The sequence below is a fragment of the Vulpes lagopus genome, chromosome 11 (genome assembly GCF_018345385.1).
Source record: "Vulpes lagopus strain Blue_001 chromosome 11, ASM1834538v1, whole genome shotgun sequence".
Classification (NCBI taxonomy): Eukaryota; Metazoa; Chordata; class Mammalia; order Carnivora; family Canidae; genus Vulpes; species Vulpes lagopus.
Genome location: NC_054834.1, coordinates 58,790,263 through 58,797,490, shown reverse-complemented (window position 1 = coordinate 58,797,490; position 7,228 = coordinate 58,790,263). Strand labels below are relative to the sequence as shown.

General features: G+C 50.5%; 1 protein-coding gene across 1 annotated transcript in view; it reads left to right on the top strand.

Moving 5' to 3' along the window:
* The first annotated feature begins 5,015 nt into the window (after positions 1–5,015).
* TCP11L1 (t-complex 11 like 1) overlaps positions 5,016–7,228 on the top strand; it is a 39,721-nt gene continuing 37,508 nt past the window's right edge. The window contains exon 1 of the mRNA XM_041722262.1: positions 5,016–5,288. The gene's annotated coding sequence lies outside the window, so the exon portion shown is untranslated. The remainder of the gene's footprint in view (positions 5,289–7,228) is intronic.

Below are 7,228 nucleotides of genomic sequence, written 5' to 3'. Positions count from 1 at the left end.
ACAATATCATCATTACATCCACAGAAACCCACAATTCTTTAATACCATCAAATATGCAGTCAATAATCACATTTTCTGCTCTCAAATGACTTTGACAGTTTATTCATTTTTAAAAAAATTTTTTTTTTATTATTTATTTATGATAGTCACAGAGAGAGAGAGAGAGAGAGAGAGAGAGGGGCAGAGACACAGGCAGAGGGAGAAGCAGGCTTCATGCACCGGGAGCCCGATGTGGGACTCGATCCCAGGTCTCCAGGATCGCGCCCTGGGCCAAAGGCAGGCGCCAAACCGCTGCGCCACCCTAGGGATCCCCATGACAGTTTATTCAAATAGGGTCCCATTAAGGCTCATAAATTGCAGTTGGTTAACGCACTTTGTAAGTCTCTTAACCTATAGGATGTTCTTTTCACTGGTCCTCCTTCCCTCTCTGTCATCAAATAAACCTAACCCAGTCAGTTCTTTAGTTTCCCACAATATGGATTGTGCTGATTGCAAGCACAATCTCTTATGTTCCTCTCGTATCCTGTATTTCTTTGAACTAGTCATTTGCACTAAGATCTTCAACTTTTCATCCAAGGTTATGATTATTTTGGAACTGCACTATCAAGATATATTTGGTAAATAGACCAGCAATATACTACAATTACAATTTGAAACTTCATCCATTCAATAATTAAAAGATTAAAAGGAAACAATTTTTCTACTTCGACCTTTTTTTTAAAGATTTTATTTATTTATCCATGAGAGATACAGAGCAAGAGAGAGGCAGAGATATAGGCAGAGGAAGAAGCAGGCTTCCTGCAAGGAGCCCAATGTGGGACTTGATCCTGGATTAGTACCTGAGCTGAAGGCACACACAACCACTGAGCCATCCAGGCATCCCTACTTTGACTTTTAAAGAGAGGCAGGAAGGGCACTAGGCTGGTTTAGTCATTTGATGTGTGTGACTTGACCTCTGGGTTGTGCTTTTGAACCCTACGCTGGGAATAGAGATTACTTAAAAAGAAAAAATCTTAAAAGAGCGGCAGGGAGAATTCAAATCATGCGCCAATATGCTAGTATGTCAATCTTATTTTCTAACATCTGATACCAACTAGTCTTTGAATAGGTTGAGGACTCAATATCTGTGACTCCTGTTCTCCTAATAAAGCAGGGAATAACTTTGTCAGGTTTCTTGGTTTTGGTTTTCATTGGTAAGGGAAGGCAGTTGTCTTTACTATGTGAAAAAGAGAAGATGGTTCGTGACTTAAGTGTTTAGGAAGTTTTCAGAAACTACTGAAAATGTGATGAGACCACATTCGGGGTGTGGAGGTGGTTCTTGCCTGGCTGAACACTCAGATCACCTGTGAAATTTAACAGTTCTTCCCTCACATCACCCCTGGAGTCTCAGATGATCATTTTAGAACTCCTGCCCCCTAGGAGATTCTCAGGTGTAATCAGGGTTGAGAATGACTAATCGATCTAGCAACTGTACATGAGTGCAGAGCAACTGTGTGTACTATCTGACTTGCAACCTTTACTTTGCACATAATTGAATGATTATTTGGCAAACAAAACTAACACCACTTCTTCAGGGGAAGCCAGAACTAACCGCCTAGTTATTACATTCATGTCCCTAGAAGCAGTATCATTCTAATAGAATTATAATTTCACAGAAAACCTAGCAAGACCAGTTTACCTCAAACTTCCTAATAAAGAATAGTTTTTGTTTTTGAGTGAAAACAAGCAAGGGAGGGGGCAGAGGAAAAGGGAGAAGCAAACTTCCTGCTAAGCAGTGAGCCCAATACAGGGCTTGATTCCAAGACCCTAAGATCATGACCTGAGCCGAAGGCAGACACCCAACTGACCAAGCCACCCAGGCGTCCTACAAGAATAAAGTTTTAAGAAAAATTGGCTCTATTTACTGTGAGCATGGTCAGAGTTTTAAGGTGTAGGTCGTGTGCTACCCTGAATGCTGGGGGCAACCATCCCGTATCCCTCGACTGTCAGCTGCTTGCTGTGTGCCCTCATTCACTCATCCATATCCCCTGGGAACCCATCCCCACTTATACACCTCGTGCCTCGGTGACCGTGAGCCTTGCCACCACCTTAGCTGAGTAGACCAGGGCTGAGCACTGATCCAAGGACAACTGCTCTATAGGCATAGGACTGATTTTGCACCAAAGTCAGCTTTGCCAAGGAAATTCTATATAGAAAAAATCCAAAATAGAAGGGAGCAACAACTAAGAAAATAGAGAAACCAGCCTGTGATTCAGAGGAGTGCAGGAGATCGCAGCAAGGAGCAGAGATGTGATGAGAACCATCCTGTGTGTCTTGGGGAGATGACAACAGTACTGATCTCTAGAACAGCTAGCTGCCAGCTTTCTCCTTCCCAACCCTACCTAGCCTCGCAGTGAACTCTATTTTGAGGTAATTTGAGTTTCCGGTACTTGCAGCCAAAAAAATTGTGTAAATATGTTCTTAATATTTAAAGGAAACAGTTCCAGATCTATCAGAAGATAAGAAACCATTATAAGTGAAACCAGTGGTTTTGATAGTGTAGCAATGTCACCTCCAGAAGTGAAAACTTTATATTATTCCCTACAAGAAGGTAGTGGACTCTCAGTAGGGATGGGGTGAGGGGGAAGAGTGGATCTCTCTAGGGACGTGGTTCTTAACTGGCTGCACGTTGGAATCACCTAGAAAGCTTAGTTTTTCCCTGGCATCACCCCCAGAGTTTCAGATAATCGTTTTAGAATGCTCCCCTACCCCCAGATGATTTTAGGGTATAGTCAGAGTCCAGACTCAGAAGTGAAAACTGAGTATTTTCTTTGGTGAATCTTTATTCCAGTTGAGTATCTTAAGGCTTTTGGCTTTTTTTTTTCCCCTTCTCCTAAAGTGAATCCTCATCTGAGGACTTTCATGTGCGTGTGTAAGAAAAAAAAAAAAAAAAACAACCTCATGTGGCAGTTGATGAAAGGTTGGAGGGCGTAGTATTGCACTCAGCTTTCAAGACTCCAGGAGTACCTGTCCACGTGTGATCTATTCAGCAGTGTTCTGAGAGCACTAATTTCACTTCATCTTGCTTTTCTAGTTATTTAAATTTAACAAGTTTTATAGGCTACGGGTAGGAGACTTATTACCATCATTTTGCTTAATTAAGGCATACGTGACTTATGCTCAGTCTTGCAGCATTTTTACAATTGAACAGTTAAGAATCACAAGCTTTCAACCATTAGAAACGACAGATACCCACCATTTGCTTCGAGGTGGATGGAACTGGAGGGTGTTATGCTGAGTGAAGTCAGTCAATTGGAGAAGGACAAACATTACATGTTCATTAATTCGGGGAGTATAAGAAATTGTGAAAGGGAATAAAGGGGAAAGGAGAGAAAATGAGTGGAAAACATCAGTGAGGGGCAGGCCGGGTGGCTGAGCGGTTTAGCGCCACATTCGGCCCAGGGCTTGATCCTGGAGACCCCAGATCGAGTCCCACGTCGGATTCCTGCATGGAGCCCGCTTCTCCCTCTGCCTGTGTCTCTGCCTCTCTTCTGTGTCTCTCATGAATAAAGAAAATCTTAAAAAGGGGGATCCCTGGGTGGCGCAGCGGTTTGGCGCCTTGCCTTTGGCTCAGGGCGCGATCCTGGAGACCCGAGATCGAGTCCCACGTCGGGCTCCCGGTGCATGGAGCCTGCTTCTCCCTCCGCCTGTGTCTCTGCCTCTCTCTCTCTCTCTCTCTGTGACTATCATAAATAAATTAAAAAAAAAAAATTAAATAAAGCTCAAATTAAAAAAAAAAAATCTTAAAAAGAAAAGAAAAGATCAGTGAGGGTGACAGAACATGAGAGACTCCTAACTCTGGGAAGCGAACAAGGGGTAGTGGAAGGAAGGTGGGGGGGGGGTTGGGGTGACGGGGGGGGGGCACTTGAGATGAGCACTGGGGGTTATACTATATGTTGGCATATCAAACCACTAAAAATCATATAAAAGTAAGAATTTTTACAAATGACAAAAAAAAAAAAAACCCACATAACTTTTTTTTTTAAGTTTAGCTATAGGGATCCCTGGGTGGCTCAGTGGTTTAGTGCCTGCATTTGGCCCAGGGTGTGATCCTGGAGTCCCGGGATTGAGTCCCACGTCGGGCTCCCTGCATGGGGCCTGCTTCTCCCTCTGCCTGTGTCTTTCATGAATAAATAAATAAAATCTTAAAAAAAAAAAAAAAGCTTAGGTACAAAAACTATTCCTATTCACGCAGTTCGCGATCGAACTGCTAAAAAAAGGTGAGAAAAGCCCTTTTTTTTGTTTTTTGTTTTTTTGGAGCAGCCTCCAGTCCAGCGCCGAGATAATCGCGGCCCCCCAGTGCCTGTGACGGAGGGAGACGAGGCTCCGGAACAGGCCTGGCTCGGCACGGCGGCTTCCCTTCCAGAGCTCCCAGGTCCTAAAATGCCTGCAAGCGCGCACGCCTTACCGACACCAGGCTGGACCGTCACCGGAGCCCTTCGTCCCCTCGCCCCGCGTCTCTGCGGGGCTGAAGTCTCGCTCTTTCTGTCGACAAAGTGTGGCAGCCACTTAGAAGCGATGACCCCCCCGCCCCGCCCCCCGACAGTGACTCTGTGCCACTGAAGGGAGGCTCGGCTACCTGTTTTTTTTCCAAACTGAGGGAATAGTAAACAACGTGCAGCTACGGAAACCCGACGACGGTACTACCGAAGCCTGAAGACCCGGGCGGGGGAGGCTCCGAACGAGCTCACGGATTCGCGGCCGGTCTTCTTTCCCTTGACGGAGTCCGCGCAGCCTCTACCACGTGCTCCGCTCCCGCCTCACACTCCAGCGGCGCCCACGCTTCCGTACGGAAACATGGCGCCGCCCAGCGCGGGGCGGGCGCCTCCCGGCTCGGAGCCACCCGCCCCCTGAGCCCCGCCGGCCGACTCGGAGTCTCCGTACGGAAACATGGCGTCTCCCGGCTCGAGCCCCCGCCCGCTGAGCGCCCTCGGCCCGCACGGAGCCGCGCCCCCCCAACCCCCCGCCTTTCCGTACGGAAACATGGCGCCGCCCTACGAGGGGCGGGGGCCTCCGGGCTAAAGGGCTGCCTCCTCCTCGCCGACGCTGGAGGGGCGGCCGCGCTGGCCGCTGCCCACCGGAGCCGGGCTGGGAGGACGGCCCGCAGCGCGCCGGGGGATGCGGCCTCGGCAGGGTAGAGGCTGAAGCATCCCGTGCTCGCCGCGCGTCGCTCCGCGCTCCGCGCTCCGCCGGCGCCTGCCGCGTTCCCGGCCCGAGCGGCAGGAGGGAGAACGCCGACTCCGCGGCAGGTGAGGGACGCGCACGGAGGCCGGCAGCCCCGCGGGGCCCGCACGGGAGGCGCCAGGTGCAAGTCACAGGCATTTCTTCGGCTCCTCCGGGCAGGTCGGGTCCCGCGCGGTCGGGTGGAGGAGGGAGAGGCAGGGGCCGCGGCGGGTGGCGGCGTAGGGCGGCCTTTGTCCCTCCCCTCGGGGCCGCCTCGCCGCCGCCCGCACGGTTGTTTACATCGGAGCCCGGGGGCGAGGGGCGCGGGCTGCGGGAGGGAGCGGGCCCGGCGTCGGCGGACCGAGCGCCTTGCCTTTGCTGACAGACGTTTCCTGTGAGGAGTCTGTGGCGGCGGCGCGCGCGACGACCTCCTCCCCTCGGGCCCCTTGTCCGGCGGAGCAGGAGCTGCTGGAATGAAGGAGCAGCTGAGAGCCGCGCCCCCGGCAGCCCTGTCCCGGCAGCTGCGGTGCGCGGAAAGCCCGTAGAGGGCCGGCCGCCGCGGTGCGCGCCCGTCGTCCCGACCCCCCCCCCCCCCCCATCCAAGGAGTAGGTCGCTGCGTTTGGCAGATGAGGAAACTGAAGTTCCACAGCGAGGGAAGGGTCCGAATTGGAACCCGGGTCCGCCTGAGGCCAACGCCCATGCTTCCCTCCACACGCGCCGACCTCGCGGGGAGGACACAGCTGTCAACAGATGCTCAGTGGGCGTCTGGAAGGCGCGCTTACCACGGACGCAGCATGTGTGGGAAATACGGTTGGTGGGAACGGAGCAGTCAAAAATCTAGGTGAAGAGTTGTGTGGGTTTTTTTTCGTTTTCTTCTTCTTTTTTTATTGGAGTTCAATTTGCCAACATGTAGCATAACACCCAGTGCTCATCCCATCAAGCGCCCCGCTCCGTGCCCGTCACCCAGTCACCCCCACCCCTCCCCCGCCCACCGCCCACCGCCCACCTCCCCTTGTTCCTTTCCCAGAGTTAGGAGTCTCTCATGTTCTGTCTCCCTTTCTGATATTTCCCACTCATTTTTTTCTCCTTTCCCCTTTATTCCCTTTCACTATTATTTATATTCCCCAAATGAATGAGAACGTATAATGTTGCCCTTCTCCAATTGACTTATTTCACTCAGCATAATACCCTCCAGTTCCATCCACGTCAAAGCAAATGGTGGGTATTTGTCGTTTCTAATGGCTGAGGAATATTGCATTGTATATATAGACCACAGCTTCTTTATCCATTCATCTTTCGATGGACACCGAGGCTCCTTCCACAGTTTGGCTATTGTGGACATTGCTGCTAGAAACATCGGGGTGCAGGTGTCCCGGCGTTTCACTACATCTGTATCTTTGGGGTAAATCCCCAGCAGTGCAATTGCTGGGTCGTAGGGCAGGTCTATTTTTAACTCTTTGAGGAACCTCCACACAGTTTTCCTTTTTTCGGTTTTTGTTTTTTAAATAAAACTAGCCGTTTCACAGGCTCGCCCCAACCCATCTTTCCCTCTTCAGCGTGGGCCACTTGTTCTCATCTTCCTGTGCCTTCATGTGTGCCCTCTGAGTAAAATGCTCCCCTTTTCTTTTCTTTGTTTTTAAGATTTTATTTATTAATGGGAGACACAGGCAGAGGGAGAAGCAGGCCCCGTGCAGGGAGCCCAACGTGGGACTCAATCCGGGGTCTCCAGGATCACACCCTGGGCCGAAGGCAGGCACCAAGCCGCTGAGCCACCCAGGCGTCCCAATGTCCCCCTTCTCACCTCCTCTTTCACTCTAGACACTTTTTAATTGGGTGAAATCCTGCTATTTTTATTTTTTTGTTTTTAAAGATTTATTTGTGAGAGACGTAGGCAGGGGGAGAAGCAGGCTGCATTCAGGGAGCTTGACGTGGGACTGGATCCCGGGTCCCCGGATCACGCCCTGAGCCCAAAGCAGATGCTCAACCGCTGAGCCACCCAGGTGTCCCATAAATCCTGCTCATTTT